General features: G+C 41.3%; 1 pseudogene; it reads right to left on the reverse strand.

Annotated features, from left to right (window-relative positions):
- Positions 1-214: 214 nt before the first annotated feature.
- Positions 215-9,287, reverse strand: LOC142791146 (protein O-mannosyl-transferase TMTC1-like; annotated as a pseudogene).
- Positions 9,288-17,866: the final 8,579 nt, after the last annotated feature.

A 17,866-nucleotide genomic window follows, 5' to 3' on the forward strand; every position in this document is an offset into this window, starting at 1 on the left:
ACGCGCACTGCAATGCGATGATTACGTAAGACATTTTTCTCGAGATCTCGTTGTATTGTTCCGGTGCAGCATTCCGACTTTACTTGATTCGTAAACATTTATAACACGACGCACACAACGACGCAGCAACAGGAACCACATCTGAGCAAATCTGTCACACTTCGGGAGAGTTACATTGTGATAACTAACCCACAAACAACTCGGACAATCAGAAATCTAGGCACGTTGTTGCATAGACTTATGCCACTACTCGAAGAAGTGGTACTTTTCACAAAAGCGAACCGCAGAGGTGCTGACAAAGAGGGTGAACACAAATAGGCTGACGCACATGATACATCCAGTAATAAGTGGCGTAGAGACAGAACTACATAAAGAGAGGATCGTAGTAGACCTTCACTTTTTGTGTTCATATTAAAATTCCACGTGTATAATCTAAATGGTTTTGTGTATCGGAAATCTGGGCAAAAAACTTCAGTGAATTATTATTGTTTCTTGCATCAAAGAACAAAATTCACTAGATGAAGTATTTTTGCAGTCATATATTTTAACAAGGGCAAATAATTAACATGCGAACATTGAACGGTAACGTGGTGAGACGGGTGTATAGTGTAATATCACAATTATCCCATAAGTTTACTGTGCGACACCATGTATTTTGAACAGGCACCTAAGTGCGCGGGTTTTCGCCAATTTGAAAAACAAAACATAGTGGCCCGGTGTGTCGAAGATACCTATTTACAAGATTTCAACCTTACAAATAAAAAACTAAAAATTTCACAATTTCTTTTGGTGCGTCGTTTTCAGCACTGTGGAACAGGAAGGGGTGTTTGAAGCATAAATAACGCAGTACATACACCTATAACACGATTTGCTAAGTAGGAGTCAGGATACGATCATTCTGCACTTCGAGCTAATTAAACGGAACGTCTGCCTGCTCACTGGTAATGTTTGCGGAACATGTGAAGCCGCTTGAGAAGGCATAGCGTGAATGTATATACGCCGATAAGCGGCGCGGTGATTGCACTCCGACGAAGCACCAGCACTAAACGCAGTCGTGGAAGGCCAGTGGCCTAGCAATTCGTCGCCTCAACTTGGCCATGTTGTCTACGATGAGCTTGTTCTTTGGATCCAGAGAGAGGGCCACTTGGTAGTGTCGAAGTGCAGCTGGGTAGTCACTCTGGAAAACAACGCGTAGCATACAATTTCTGCTAGAAGAACCTGCACAATGAGTTCTGCATTGGATAAGCAGTCGCTTAAGCCCAAGGGCGGCCACTAATTATTACGTGTTTCGGTGAAGGCAATAATTATTGACGCATAATTAAACCACTTATTGCAATGCGTTGCTATATCGCAACAACAAGGCTAACCTCCAAGTGCCTGATACCGCAAGGTTCAGATGAGCGTGAGCGAGATCAGGATCCAGACGAATGGCGACTTGATAGCTCTAAAACAGAAAACAAAAAGGCGCATTGAGTATTTTATGTCTTTTTAACATGTTATTTACCTAAAAAGGAGCAAATATTTGGCGTAGTAGTGTAGGGAATTCAAGCAGGTGTTTCTATAAGCATGCCTTATAAGCAGTGACTCAGCCGCAGGAAAGAAGTTTAAGGAATTTACAATTATTTGAGAAATATTTCTAAATTTATTTGAAAAATATCCTGAGAAAACTTTTCAATAGCATTTACATCCTTAACCACACAACATATGTGCACTTTATAAACGGGGAAGGATAATAATTCTACTGCTAAGATGCGGAGACATGAAATGTCTTCAATTAGGTAAGAAATTTTCATTCACAAAAACTAAGAATTATATGAATAGTGATATACACAAATGTATATATATATATATATATATATATATATATATATATATATATATATATATATATATATATATATATATATATATATATATATATATATATATATATATATATATATATATATATATATATATATATATATATATATATATATATATATATATATATATATATATATATTTCAAGTAATGTTATGCAACAGCTATTTTTTGTTTTTTAATTAAATTTAGTCATCATCATACCAGAAATTTCAGTAGCTCCGGGTAAAATTGAGGTAAAGTTTAACAAAATATCAAATTTTATCCCTACATGCCCCTGAAACTATAACGTGTTTTTATTTTATTTCGGCTCGAAATACTACTATGTAGGCATACCTAATCTACGGGAAATTATGTCAAAACAATTGCAATAATATGCGTGTTGGCATAATTCACAGACACAAAGTGAAGAGCTAAAACAAAAGTGGGTGCTTTATTTAGGCTTTCAGCACATCATAAATTCTCCTTAAGCTATGTCATCGAGTTTTATAAAAAATGGTTCATTACTCTGATAAAAGCGCGTGCCTTGTACGAACCTGTGCCGATGAGCTGAGGTCACCTAAGTCCTTCAGTATGTCACCGTGGTCGCTGTGTATTTTTGCACATAAGAGGTCGTCAACATCGCACAACTTTAGAACCTTTAATATGTAGTCCAGTGCCTGAAAGATTAGGAAAGACTCACTAATATATCGATCATAAACATTAGTACAGGAACGCACGGCGGTTCATACATTCTTAAATTATATTCAGGACTACTGAGGGAACTCTCAGTGGGGATGCAGCAAGTGCCCTATAAATAAGTAAATTCGCTTTGTTTCCTTGAGAGCTAAGGCAGTATGATGGCATGTAAACATGGTAGTCAGGAACATTAAAGGATAATTCACATTGATTCAAAGCAAAGTTCTGCGAGCTTGCTGTGAACACGTAGCAGTAATAACTCCCAGATGAGGAAATTGCGCAGCACGTTCACTAATTATAGAAATCAACTTCAGCACCATTAACAAATTGCCTATTCTGTATTCATTTAAAATGAAGATATCAACCCAGTTCTTGTAGTGCAACACGGTTATAACAGTAATATTCACAAGTTAAAGTAATTTATAGTTGAGTCCCTTTATTTGGTCTGTTCAACAGTATCGTAGCGGTACAGCATCACTACAGATTATATGATGTCATTCAATGAATACTCTATAGCCATCCACACTTGTGTATTAAGCGGATCTGATAATCGCAATGAATTATATCCCGATTCCAAAGCTGGAAAAAAAAATTGGGGACCTTTCAGCTTCGCCTTTAACAGCTGAATGCAATAGCGATAATTTTTTATTAGTGCGTACTTGAAACATTAGGTTTCGGAAATCTTTATAAGTTGCTATGCACGCGCAACTTGGCCTTGAGAAAGCAGTAACATGAGTGCGTTTTGCAGTGGGTGACTGACTTTAAGCTATGAAGTCGTTACGATAATATCATGTACTGACGGCCAATAGCGCTTGTACCACGCGATACCACTGCAATAATTCATGATCTATTATGAAGAATGTATGTGTGTTTGGTAAAGCGTGAAAGTTGCTCTCATTGTATTTTGAAGAGGAGGAAGTTATTTCTGCTGTATTCACAAGCAGAGACGTGGTTTTGTGGTAGAACACCCGCTTGCCACGTAAACAACCCGGGTTTAATCCCCACTCAGACCGAGAATTTTAATCAGTCATTTCACTTGCGGCTTTGTTCACTCCTCGGTCACATAAAGATGACGATATTTCACTCAATGCCAACGACGCCGACACTCACACCAATGCCGACGCCGGAATTTCCACAAAATTACCTCTTTTATCTGTTAAAACGTGGCTGGTCCATACTCAAGTCTACGATTTTTTAGGCATATACTTCTTGCTCTCTGAAGAAGATGTGAAATTAAAAACAAATTGTTCTATGTGTGCGCGGAATTCTCTTTTCAGACGTGTAAAGTCCAAATGTTAACTGTTAAACTCTTCTAAAAAATCAAGTTACTTGAGTCATAGGCATTACGGGTACGATTTAAACAAGGACCGCAAGATTGTCAACACTATTACGTTATGCAATTAGTTAAACAGCCGAGAACCAGTGATTAATCTGTGCAGCAAAGCTGAGGGAAAATTAAATACCATCAATATTAAGTTGACGCAGGCAACGTATAGAGCAACCAGCGACTCATTTTTTGTGCAGAGTCAAATCCTATGTTAACAAAGAATAAATGATTGATCGACTTGACGAAATGCAAGAAGTACCTCGACTGTTCGGTTGATGTGGTTGTATAAAAGGGCAGCCGTGTGCAAGGCACCTCTGTCAGTGCTGTTGTGGTCGATCACGTCGAGCAGAAGGTCCTCAGCAGCTCGAAAACTTCGAATTTGAATGAGGAGCTGAGCCTGAAAATGAAGTTGAAATGAAACACCGTGTGCTGCTTTCTTTAATACCTTAAATCTAGAACAGTACTGATTTAATGCTTTCACCTAATTAAGCAGGAATACAACCCGGTTTCTCATAGACAAAAATAAATTTTGCCTGTATAGATTCAGCAGTGCCTATACAATATACAGCGACGCAACTTCTGCTCACATTTAACGTCTCTGAATATATCTTTAAAAATATGATAGGGTCAAACCCAACGCTCTGAAAATTATGCTTCTTCTTTGACACTCTCTTGAGCTTTCGTTCTATATTAGAATGAATGCGCTAATTTTTTCTAGCAACATTATTCGTGCGAGGTATGTAAGTTGATTGAAAAGTACGCATACCAGTCTTGTACTCTTGTAACTACTTAGCTGGTATTACGTAAGCAGCTTTCTGAGACGTACTTGCATAAAATTTGCGGTAATAATGCCAGAGTCATAAAAAGTGAATGGTAAACCACTTCACATGAAATACATTTATTATTGTAAAATACTGTCCTTGTCTGGTGTCCTTAAAATATGTTCTTATTATACTTTAGTCTTTAGTTTGTCAACGAGGGGCGTACTCAGGCGGTGGCACACCAGGCCCGTGTCCCCTCCGGTACCAAAATTGTTTTTCGTCCTGACATAGAGAGCGAAAAAATAACCATTTCAAGGATGTGCCCTCCCCGAAATCAAAAAGGTGCCCCCCACCCCTCCCCGAAAAAAAATTCTGGCTACGTGCCTGTTTTCAGCAAGTGCTTCATAGCTTCGTTTTAATGAGAGACAATTAAACTGCAGCGCATATAAAAAAATCTGCCTATTTTTTTTTCATTCCGTGCATCTTGCCTAATGGTAAATAGCATTAAATATAGACAAAAGATTTTATCAATGACAAGAAGTAATAAAAGTATAGCACAAATCGTCTCTCGTGCTTATTTCGAATTTTCTTTCACGTGAAAAGAAGCAGTCCGCACTGCCCAACAGTGCCAACAGACCAGCTGTTACAAATTATTACTTCCTAGCGAAAATTTATGTTCGTCATTTCCTACTCACATAGTGAACCTTGCTGTCGCGGTGGTCCGGGAAACGCTTATCTATATCCTCGAACAGCTCTCTTGCTTCATCCAGTCGGCCAGCGCTGACGTAGAACACAGCGAGGTTGTCCATCACCTGCGGATCTGGCTCCGCAGCAAGGGCCCTGTCCGCAATAGACTAAACTTGATCATGAACAGTGAAGCTGAGAGAAACCAACTAGTATTTATAATTCACGTGCTGCATAAACGGTGTTAGTTTAACAGCAACGTGTGTTTCTTCAGGCTGCTTCTGATGGATTCAGCAGCTTGTTGTTTGTTTTAAGAGCATCAGCCGCAGAATTGGCATACACAATCGTTCATTACACGCACAAACAACGCTAAGAAGGTGTGCCACAAAATGATTTTGTAGGAAGTCTAGGCTAACAAGAAAAGTGTGTTAAAAAGGTTGGAAAATTCGCTTTCTGATACCTGAGACGTCATAAGATGAGGATATCTCTCCGCAAGATCTTACATTGAAATGCACACCTTGAACGCACAATGGTGTTACTCCACTAAGTACAACTGAGGCGATCTTTCGAACGATAGCGCCACCGATCTGCCTCACTAATGCATCCACTGCTATCTGAAAGGCTTACACGAATTAGGGAGCCCCACCGCGTGGGTCTAATGGCTAAGGTACTCGGCTGCTGACCCGCAGGGCGCGGGTTCGAATCCCGGCTGCGACGGCTGCATTTCCTATGGAGGCGGAAATGTTGTAGGCCGGTGTGCTCAGATTTGGGTGCACGTTAAAGAACCCCAGGTAGTCTAAATTTCCGGAGCCCTCCACTACGGCGTCTCTCATAATCATAGAGTGGTTTTGGGACGTTAAACCCCACATATCAATCAATCAATTACACAAATTAGGGAGGCTGAAACGCATTTTAGGTTTATGCTCACTTCTTTTAAAGTCCTCCCTATTGTGACTTCTGTCGAATTGAACAGGTGGGAAACTAATTATTTGAGGCATCAGCCATGGTCTTCGTGGGTTTAGGATCAGTTAATGTGGACATGCTGTAAAAGAAATGGTCGGTAAATGGAATAAAATTAACATACTCTTTCTTTAGGTCACCTCTTATGTCATCACGGCGGAGCATTGCCACAACACCACGGAGGTTCGTTTGTTAACTTTGTTCTAAGGAGCATGGTTGGCAGTAGGTATAACCTCGTAGCTAACCTCTTGTAGAGGCTTTTGGCCTCTATGTTTAAATTCATGCTCCGAAGGCTTTTAGCTGCGTTCAGAAGTGCCACGGTGTGGTTTTCTTGGATGTCGAGAGCTTGATGATACTGTGCCATGGCCTCTTTAGCACGGCCTGTAAAGAGAAGAGCATATGGTTACCCGAATAAGATCATAGAAAGGCAGAAAATGCCTAAAAGTAATCCAGGTTGAATTAGAGATGAGAAATGATGGAAGAGGGTTGTTGTTGGAGTTGAACAACACCCATTGCCGTACTAGTGACATTGCTAGTTCAACCGTTTCACGCTTCGTCTTCTGCAGAATTTCTGCAGTATTGAAATTTTGAACTCCTGTTCTTTTTGGTGTAGACAATCATGCTAGGCAGCCGCACCTGATAACGCTTAAATATTTAACCTTCCTTGCAACATATCTTGTTTATATTGTTGATAACTTCAGAGGTCCTGCTAGATAACGATGTAATTCTTTTAACATTGTATAGCGAAACATATCGAACCTTTTCATTACGCTCGAGATGATGAGTATAGTTTGAGACCAGACGTTGGGAAACGTATAGGTTGCAGGTGCGGTTTTTAGGGCTATAGCTGATATGAATTACGTATAGTATATTAAACAGGTGACTAGTTACTTAGCTGCCGGAAAGTACATATCATGTCACTAAGTGGCACGACTTAGAGTAGTAGAAGACACTCTAAAGACGGCCTCACCCTGTGACTGAAGGAATGTGCCGTAGTCATTCCGGGCATCGGCATTTCTGTCGTCGCTCTTTAATGCCATCTTGTGCAGCCTCTCGCCTTCAGATAAATCACCTCTATTAGCCGCGAGGACAGCAAGCGACGAATAGGCCTCGCTAAAATCGGGGTCAAGCTCCACAGCACGCTTTAGCAGGGCTCTTGCGACATCTTTTTGGCCTTGCTTACTGTACATAAAAAAACAACGGATATTTCTTTCAGTTATTCATGGGAAAACTGTTTACTGTAGGATAGATTGATTTTTGGCAAACAATGAGCGAAAGATTACCCTGGAAGCATGTACAGAAAATGAGAGGTGGAGCATAAGTTGAAGTGCGAGGCATGGTCACAACAGACAAAATAAAAAGTGATAGGCACAGTTGAGTTACTATGCTTTTATTACGACCCTACCAATGCATTACCAATATGCGTTGGAAGGACCTTTTTTCTTTTTTTCGGTTTTCTTTCTCGTGATTGTGGTTCACTGCAGCTTGGCTGCGCTAACTGTACTGCTTAACTGCCTCAAAAGTAGGGAAACCCTATGTACCTGTAGATATTGGCCAGGTTGAAATAAGCTCCTGGGTGGTTTGGGTTGACGTGCAAGGCGTATCGAAAGTGATGTTCAGATTCTTCCGCCGATGTCAGCACAGTGCCCAAGTTATTGTGAGCGCTGGCGTGATCTGGCCACAACCTGGGGTGCGAAAAGCAGATGGAATAAATCAAATATCACCCTGTTTTACTACGCCCAATTTTCTGCTGCAATAAACACTTAACGCCATCACCAGCGCAAGCGATGGCCTCCGCAATCAGTATAAGAATAAACCTTTTCTTCATTTCTTTTCACCTCAACCTGCGTACGTAATGCGGCCCTGTCAAAAAATAGTGGCCAGACACGATTTTGTTAAAAGTAAAGTTTAAAAGACAAGCTTTAGCGGCTGTTTGGCCCGCGTATCACCTTAGAAATTCCGCGGTGTACCGTTTGAAAATCTCGATGCCTCGTTTAAGGGCTGGAATGGTCTTATTTGAGTGCCTATGCAACGGTGCTAGCTTTTCGCTGAATGTCACTTTATTCTGCTGACCAGCGGAGCTTCAAAACACTTGTAACTTGAAGAACAAATAAATAATAAACAACGCGTCAAGACAAGAATACCCGGTATAACGAGCGTCGAATAAAAATTGGCCCCAAATCTGAATGTTCACCTGCAAATGTCGTCGAAAGACGATAGTCTTCCGTCTGGAGAGAGTGAACGAAAGGTTTATTTGACCTTCTGCGCAACAAAATTGGTGAATGGTATTCTGGAAGCACTGCGTTAGAGAGCCTCGAGCATGCAGTGGAGGCAAACGAGCACAAGTCACGTCACACCTGAGAGATGAGCGCTATGTGCCAGTTATCTTGGCAAACGAAATGCATGGCTCTGAGACGGGCGCACGCACCCGTCTCAGAGGTGGTAAGGTGTCGAACACAAGGCGGCGGGTAGGTGGCACCACCGTTTCGTCTTAGCAAAGCGTTGAAAGCATACCCCTCTTCGTGCAAGCATTGCACGGTCAGCGCTGCGTGATAAACGCTACGGTCCTTGGAATTACTCATGTATGCATTTTCCAATAAAAGACGGACATACAGAATATATACGTGCTGTTATGGTGCCACAGTTATGCGCGATAATTGCTTTTTAATTAACAATCTCATAAGTATGAACGCTGAACCTCGAGCAACATTGACGGGCGCTGTGGATGCTGTCGGCCATTAAGGGTATCCGCTGGTGCCATGTGTGGTACCGTTAGGAATGGAGGAACAGACAAAAGGACAGAAAGACAGACACACCAAAATTTTTGTGTCCAAGGTCCCCAAGAAAAACTATCGTCTTTAGAACTACAACAACAAAGAACTCACTCGATTGCTAGCCTGTAGTGTTTGATGGCCAAGTCCGAGTTTCCTGTGTCCTTCTGCAAATTAGCGTAATTGTAATGCATCTTTGCGTTTCCCGGAAGGTCTCTTATACCAGATCTGGAATAAACAAAATGTCTTGTTCGCATCATATACATATATTGAACACAAACACAAAAAAGACAGTAAAATGACTCACATTCAGCATTTGACTAACAGTGAATGTAAAAGTAGCTTGAACTTCACGCGAAAACGATATGAATTTCACCCACTCGAACAGGGCTTCCCTGGATGCCCACACGCCGTTCCGGTTCCAGGTGTGTGCTGTGAAGAGCACCACTAGAATGAAGCAGAGGCTCGTGGTGCACCACCGGAGTGCTCTAGAGCACCACGTGTGAAGGCGGGACATCCCTTCAGCCACCAGCAGAGTGACGCCTATGCTGCAATAAAAGTAATTCCACTGCAGCAAATTTCGCAGCATCCTATAGGTAACTGGAAGATCAAACAAAAAACCTTGAATTTGCTACGGCGAAGAAATAAAGGCCGAAATTTTTGTCAGTCATGTGCATTTCACAAGATGAGAAACGCGTGTCTCTAAAAGACTGCTGATTGATTGGCGAGCCAAGCGCAACGCAAAAAGTTAAAGGAGCGTTTCTCGCGAACAAAGAAGTGTGGTGGAAGCCACGAACTGAAGGAATCACTGCGATGCGAAGCAGTCAGCAGAGATGCGCGTACATCACCTAGTTTGTATATGAGGCAAATGAAGAGAATCATGTCTGAACATTTAGTTCGCTATATGTATCGCGGGCTTGTCATACATGGATGTATGTACAATATGGTATATACTATACTGATGAAACTAGCATGGTATATACAATGCATGATCTGCCATTTACGTGCATCACCCACTCCAGTCATGCTGTACCAATTTTGGTATATAGTAAGGTAGAAAGCGCACCAAAGCAGAGTCATGTATATAATTTCATATATGACATGCGTATCATAACTTACATATGTTTGCCCTCGTCATTTATGCTCATCAGTCACGTCTATCATTACCAATGTTTGTGCATATAAACCGAGTGAACCGGTCGTGAGTGCACTGTGAGCATGGCATCTTAATGATGCCGTACATGACATGAATACCATTATTTTCTTGTGACCACCTGCCATTTCTGTTCGTTTTCCCGTCACGTTTCGCAATACAAGTTTTGGTGTATGTCAGTGTAGCTTTACGTTTGCGAGATAGTGCGAATCGGAATGATCATATTGAACAGGTGCACGCTTGCTATATACTGTATGATTCCTGCTTCGCTCCCATGACACGAGTACGGATTTATTATGGCATGGAATGCAAAACCTAGGACGGGCAAGTCTGTTAGGTGATTTATTATTCTGTACCATTGCGAGATAACCAATGATGTGACTATGAATTATGTAGCATCATGTAACATTTCCTCACCTATCTAAATCCACGTAACAGACGTCTTATGAATAAGCATGACACAACACCCCCACCACCTCTCTTTATCTACATTTATTAAAACATGCTCAGGTTCTAATAATCACGCTTGCGACAAATCGCATGACTAAAATGTCGTACCTAACAATCATGTGGCTGAAATCGGCAACATCGCATCACAGTGATTTTCATGACATGTTCCCGCCGAAATAAATACCGCACACGCTGGTCACGTGGCATGTTGATTGATATGTGGGGTTTAATGACCCAAAACCACTATATGAATATGAGAGACGCCCACGTGGCATGTTACCTCCATGAACCAGGTAACAGTAATGCAATAATGCATTTGTAGGATTTAACGTTTGAAAGCCACCATATGTTAGTGAAGACGCCGTAGTGAAGGACTCCAAAAGTTTCCACCACCTAGTGTTTTTAATGTGCACCCAAATTTGAGCACCCAGCCCCTCTGTACTTTCGCCTCCATCAAAAATGCAGCCACCTCATCCGGAATTACATCCTGTGACCTCACGTAACGGTACTGAGTAACCTGACTAAAATCAGAACATAAAGTAACAGATAAGAATGTGACATGTCTGGCATATCTAGGCATACTTAGTAATACCAGTGAAAATATAGGATCTCTGGCAAAATTTGGCAATACGAGCATAACTCTGCTAGTTCAAAAAGTAGCTCCACTGATAGTTCCAGCCTTTCACCACTAGTTAAAGGCTAGAAAGTCTTTGAGAAAGACGTTGTTTTCACAGTTCAATTCATACTAAAAAGTTGCTTTTCACATATCATGTTTGATCAAATAACTCCGTCTTAGCAACATCACTGGTTGTCTGCTAACATAGGTACACATGCGACCACTGTAATTTGCACTGTTAATGGTATTACATACCTGGGAATGTAGAGGACTCTCTCAGCTACAACGAAGCCAACGGTGACGAATAGGTTGGATGCCGGAAGGAATAGCAGCACTGTCAGGAGCAGGGGCACCAGTAGTCTTAATGATTGGCCACAGAGCCGCTCAACGTTGTTGTAGCAACACAGTTGTTCTCTTGATCCACCGGCAGGCTACAAGCGTCACATGGAATAACAATCACTTCAAACTCTTCACCTATCTTTGTATACAGCTATCAATAACAATTTTGTGCAGCGCATGTGAATACAGAAAGTTCTCTTGAAGACACACATGCAAGCACGGAAATACACTCATGCACACGTGCACAAATGTTAAAGGTAATACTTAAAGTGGCTGAAAATTGAGCTACTCTGTAAGGACTCATAATGAAGGAGGTAACGTTTGCAGAATGGAACGCCACAGAAGGAACCCAGACGGGGTTTGTGTTGTATTGATCCCTTTATTTGTATTAGTGTTTGCACACCCTGCCGTCATGATTACTTTCACCTTTATCCTACCGTCTCAGGTAGTAATTGTGCGGTGCTGTCGTCTATTTGATGATGTGTAAGAATGATATAAGTCCTCAATGATGAAGCTTTATTAGGTCATATCGAGAGTTCTGACTGTCACTACAAGAAAGGCCAATATATAATTTTTGAAGAGACGTATGAAGTTTGGCTAGTTGAATGTTGTTTAGGGCAGAGGGCATAAAATAGTGGAGAACACAAGGACACAAATTTTCGCACCAATACAGATCCCTGTCTATAGTCATTCATGTTTATTAATGTATGTTTTTTAAAACAGAACAGTGAACCCGCGTCTGAACGGGCTAGTGAGACTATTCGTCCCGTCATAGAGGAACTCGTTCTCTGGTTTTGATAGACAATCCAGCTGATAGATGATATAACTCGTGCCCTTGGGAAAGGACAAGTATAGTATAGCCATCTGCAAATAAATGTAGCAATGTCGAGCTTTCTTAAAAGGCACCATACGAAAAAATTGCGCAAGTAGGTTTAAGCGCCATTGCCCTGAAATGTGAGGAGAATAAAAATACTGGTCACCTCAACTTATCACAAGTTGGCTACAACACCGAACGCATGTTGAACTCGTGATGATAAATAATTCCGAATTTCTCTGAAATCAACGCCTTATAGTGCTTTCCAGACTCGAAATTTGATGGTCTTCAGAACAAACAGAATATTTTACTTTTTTGTGGCAGAAATGTACCACTTTATGTCCATGCATGATTAACACAAATAATTGCATTTCAGTACCTCTTCTCTCTAAAAAAATGGCATAAATGAAATTAAAATAAATGATCCTTGTGCCGGGTTTGGGCAATGCGCACAGGAGGAGAATTATGAAACGTTATGTGAATTCACGCTGCTTTTTATTTTTATTGTCGTCAAATCCCTCCAGCCGAGAGTCAATAGCGAAGCGAGTAACGCCAGTGTAGCCAGATTCCTGCAGTCACTCGGTGACGTCACCAGAGGTATACTGCCCATCTGCCAATCGTATGACAGGGTGTGTGGACACAGCACTAGCCAGGCGTTGAAGGCACACAGGTAGCTGTAAGTCAGCAGCCTGTCATAAAGGAAAGATAGGAATCAGAATGGGCGACGTACAATGCGCATTTGCAAAGCTTATTTTAAAATCAACGTCGTCGTCCACAATTGTTTACGCAGTGCTGCACACCTGCTCTGTCCTCGTTCTGAAGTGAAGAGAAGTTGTTAGCATGTGCTCAATTTTTTTTGTTTATGTGCCAATGATTGGGCAACAATTTGTGATGGAATATTGGTTCCCGCAGTTAGTAGTGACAAAACACTGTAGTATTTTTACAACTCAAAACACTATACACAGACATATACGTTAGATAAATAATAAAAGCTGCAGCATAATTAACATTGTTTTCTTAGGAGTTAGGATTTATTTGGAACTGTGTAGTTATTACATAAACATGCATAAACATTATGTACAGCATTTTCTTCGCGTTTTTCAATGCCTGGTTTCATTTGTTCGCCCTTCTTGAGCAACTTCATGTTCGCCATAGCAGAATGAACAATGAACAGACAAAAAATTATTCAACCTGTGCAGTAATTTAAAAGGCTGATCTTATGCTTATGTTGCTCTTCTATGTAATTTCGAAACAGCCACTTATATCAAGTAGTTCAACACCTGCATTTCAATATGTTTGCATTTCAATAGTTTTATCTGCATTTCAATATCTGCATTTTCTTTTATCTGCAATATCTGCATTTCAATAGCTTTCTCTGCGTGACTACGCCAGTTGTCAAGATGTTCTCAGTGTTTGAGATATTTATACGGGACTTCAAAGTAAATACAAAAGAAACATCATAATAATTTAGTTTTCAACTATCTACAATAATGTAATCTTGTTCTATTCTAGATTGTACAAGCAACCGCTTGCCCCTACAAAGACCACCTATCTCAAATATTCTGCTTAGCGAAGGGTCTTCGATACGGTGATTCAATAGACCTTTTTTCATAATTGTACAGCAAGCCTTTCTGCTATGTAGCCTGCCCAGTAATGCTGATTGGGCAGTTACTACAAAGAGGTTGTTCTTGCGCAGTCAATTTGCACTATGACATAGAAATGTAGGCTCTGCTCCCTTGACATAAACAGGCATAACAGACAAGCCGCAGTGCGTGCATTTAGGAGCTTGTCTCGACTTGAAACTTAGCAGGTGCTGCCATTAGTTCATGGAATGTAAGTGCGGAAAAGTGCACTTACTGAATAATAAAGGGGGTATAATAGCTAGAAGCCATTACTGCATTTTCAATTAGCCTAATGATAAAGCATAGTGTATAAATACCACTAGTGCTATTTGAAGGATATGGTCACCTGGTTGCACTCGTCGACGAGAAGGACGCAGGGTTGTCCATCTCGGTGAATTCGGGTAAACTTCCTTGCAGAATACATAGCCTGAAGCACAGCAGCAATATCGTCTGTACAGGGAAGCAAAACACAAGATATTAGCCAATTATAGGTTATATTGAGGTTTTTTTTTACTTTAATTTCTGCCAGTGATTATATCGAGGACGTCAATAATTTCGTCGTTTCATGCAAGAAAACGATTGCCATGCACCGACTGTTTAATCCTTTGCATGAAGCAAAGAAATAAACAAATAGATGCTTCTCATACTGAAAGGTTAGGCAGTTGAAGAATATGGCATTTGAAAGTTTAATTGGAGGGGCAGCACGTTAGTGAGTTGAAAACTATTCGCTCTGAAAACCTGAATTATAGGGCAGAAACTAAAGAAACTGTTCTTTCACTGGCAGACCTATGTTCATTTCGAGAGGCCTTCATGATTTCTTTTGAAAGACAAAACAACATTCCTTTATTTTTGTTTGCTGGCACTTTACTCGTATTTTTGTTGTGACAGCATTGCACTTTACGACGCAGCACATGTATAGGAATCGCTGTGATTGTCATTATTTTCATCACTTCGTTTATTTACATATTTGTCAATTTTTCAGCATCAGCAAATTCTCATTTTCGTTTTTCGGAAACAACGAATGACACCGACACCGACACCGGAGTAAATGCGAAACGATTTCGTTCACACTGTGCCCTTAATAGAACGCAAGAAAGCACAGAAAAATATGGCGAGAGAGGATTGGGGGCGAGACCGTTGCTCCATGCTAGGATTGTGATATCGCCGTGCAATTCTTACACTTTTACGGAAGTGACTATGCATCACTCGCACGTACTGGACATACAATAAAGCAAGATACAGAACAAGTAGTGTCATTCGGCACCAACTGTCCCCACCAGAGCACTCGATAAAAATTTATTTCTATGAAATATTTTGAGAAAATTACACACATATGGACAATAGTTTCAAAGTACTTTCTCGAGATATTTTGAGCGGCAAAAGCTTTTCCCGCCCGTGACCACCCTTTACAATTCACGAAATGATGGAAAACAGGTATGAATGGAATTTCCTTTATTTGACTGTTTCGCGCATTATTTCAATACTTGCTTTTTTACGTTTTTTAAAGCATGCTGGTACTATAAAACAGTTCCTTATCATTGCTTAAAAATTTGCACTCTTCAGAGTGTACCAAAAAATAAGCAAATTGTAGTGTTTCGAAAATTTTGCTGCGAAACACGACCCTTATTAGAATGCGTAAATAACTTTTTTTAGCTCCAGGTAACATTTATTATTTACATATACGTTTGTTTTGTCAGGTTGTGACACGTAGACTCTATAATGAATCTCTAAACTTGGCGAAAACGCCACTTCAGTCTAATTTGTGACGTCTGTAGCACCCTAAGGTGGTAATCGTAGCCATTTTGTTCACAAAAACTATAATCTAAGCCATTTTTGTTTAGTGAAAGAAACATTCTTGAAGTTTATTCAACCATCATTACCAGTGAGGTTATAATAAACAGAGGTAAGGAAATAGCAATGCGAAGTAACTGTACGTCAGTACGCTCCCAATGATGTATCGTGTTACTTATTCCATTAGCACAAAGCACAGGCGGCGGCTGACGACTACGCCATATAAGAATCTGGGCCCGGATTCACAAAACTGACTTACGAAAACATTTTTGCGCAAGAGAAATTTTGTTGCGTAAGTCGATTCACGAAACGAAAAAACGTCGTGAGAGGCCATAGTTGTCACATCGGCCACTGCAAATAAAGCGCGCTGTGACTGCCCGGGAACATGTCAGCGATGGTGATGCAGTTGCTATATTTGCTTACGTCACTGAAAAGTGCTCGTAAGTGGATTCACGAAGCGAAATTGTGCGTAAAAACAGCATGGCTGAGAGAAAATCCCAAGAGTGGTCCGGACCACTCTTAGGAACAATGTGGCTACTTAGAACCTGCTGCCGCAGCGGTATACTTTGGTGCCCTGGCTGGTTTTCAGTTAATTCACGCCCATTAAGGGCTGCCTGATGACTGCTGGTGCGTTTTTATTTCTTTCGGCGCTTCGAGCTTCACGTGTTGTTTCCCTTGTACGCAGTGGATGGTGTTGACAAACACCACCGTCCAATAAGTTCGAAGTCGCAGTAATTGAAGAATTCTATTGGGCGTCAATGGCATAAAACTACGCATGTAAAGATTTGTGGTTGGATGAAAACCAATGTGATACGTGAATGGTCGGTGCATTCGAACGTGACATGACATAGGATCAACCTTATTTGTTATGTTGTTGTGTTGCGCCCCATCTCATCCAATGAAAAGTGCGACTCGAGATCCTTGCCTCATTGGTGGAAATTACAACCAAAGAGGTTAATGGGAGCACATTCTTTGCACGCTATTTGAAATAAAAATGAGAGGAAGTTTTCAGTGAGTGGTTCATAAAGTTTGTGCTCAAGTGTACTTTCATTGCCTCTAACTGTCCAATGGTTGCGATCTCTGAAATACAGCTGTCGATACACTTTGGGACGATCTGGAACAAAGCGTACTTTGTAAACCAAAGCCTATTAGGGGTGCGCGTGATTACGCATGGAACTACAAACAAATCATGCATCTTCACCCTCACTGTTCAGACACCGATATGGACCATGATAATATGGCAAGCAATCGGAATAAAATGACCCTAGTAACTTAGTATGACACCGAAAATATGCAAACCCTCACGATTCTGGAGCAAACCTTGGCTGAATTCATCCCTGCGTCAATTACCAGCCATTTAACTTGGCGCACGAACATCATTCAAAGGTAGAGCGAGCCACTGACATGTATTTTGTGCGACGCAGCGGCCACTTAACCTGAGAATAATAGCGTTGCGAAGGCGAATCCCCTGTCGCATGCTCTGATCAAAGCAGACGGCAAACGCGAGCAGACGACGGCTTGGCCGACAGGCACAGCTTGTGATTGGTTGTGAAGCAATACCCTCTACATCAGCTCACTCCGTGACGTTGCCAAAACACTTCTTTCATCTGGCACGCCTGTCCTGTTCGTCATATCACCCCCCTCGCACTTAAGAGAAATTTTTTTCACGCCGTGAAAATAGTGCACGTACTTTCTAAGAGCTCTCTTACGTGCGGTGCAGTTGTCGAAAACAACATGGCGTCGTAAACAGAGCATATCGGTCGGTGCGACTTTCAGCAAATGCTTCTCGCACGAGTTACTTCAGCGTTTGACCGGATGTGTTGCGTTTACAGCAGCTCTTTCAGTGCGTGTGAGCAGTGCGGAAAGCTGTGGCAGTGCAATGGTGTACGGTGAAGCGCAGCGAAGCCTGTGCGTCGGTGTGGTTATCAAGCGGGGATCGGCGTCGATGTATCGACGGCAACTAGCACTCGAGAAGCCTGCAATGTGTGTTTGTGTGCCGGTAACAGTTCGTTCGCTTGACTTTCCAGTCTCTCAGTT

The sequence above is a fragment of the Rhipicephalus microplus genome, unplaced genomic scaffold (genome assembly GCF_043290135.1).
Source record: "Rhipicephalus microplus isolate Deutch F79 unplaced genomic scaffold, USDA_Rmic scaffold_148, whole genome shotgun sequence".
NCBI lineage: Eukaryota > Metazoa > Arthropoda > Arachnida > Ixodida > Ixodidae > Rhipicephalus > Rhipicephalus microplus.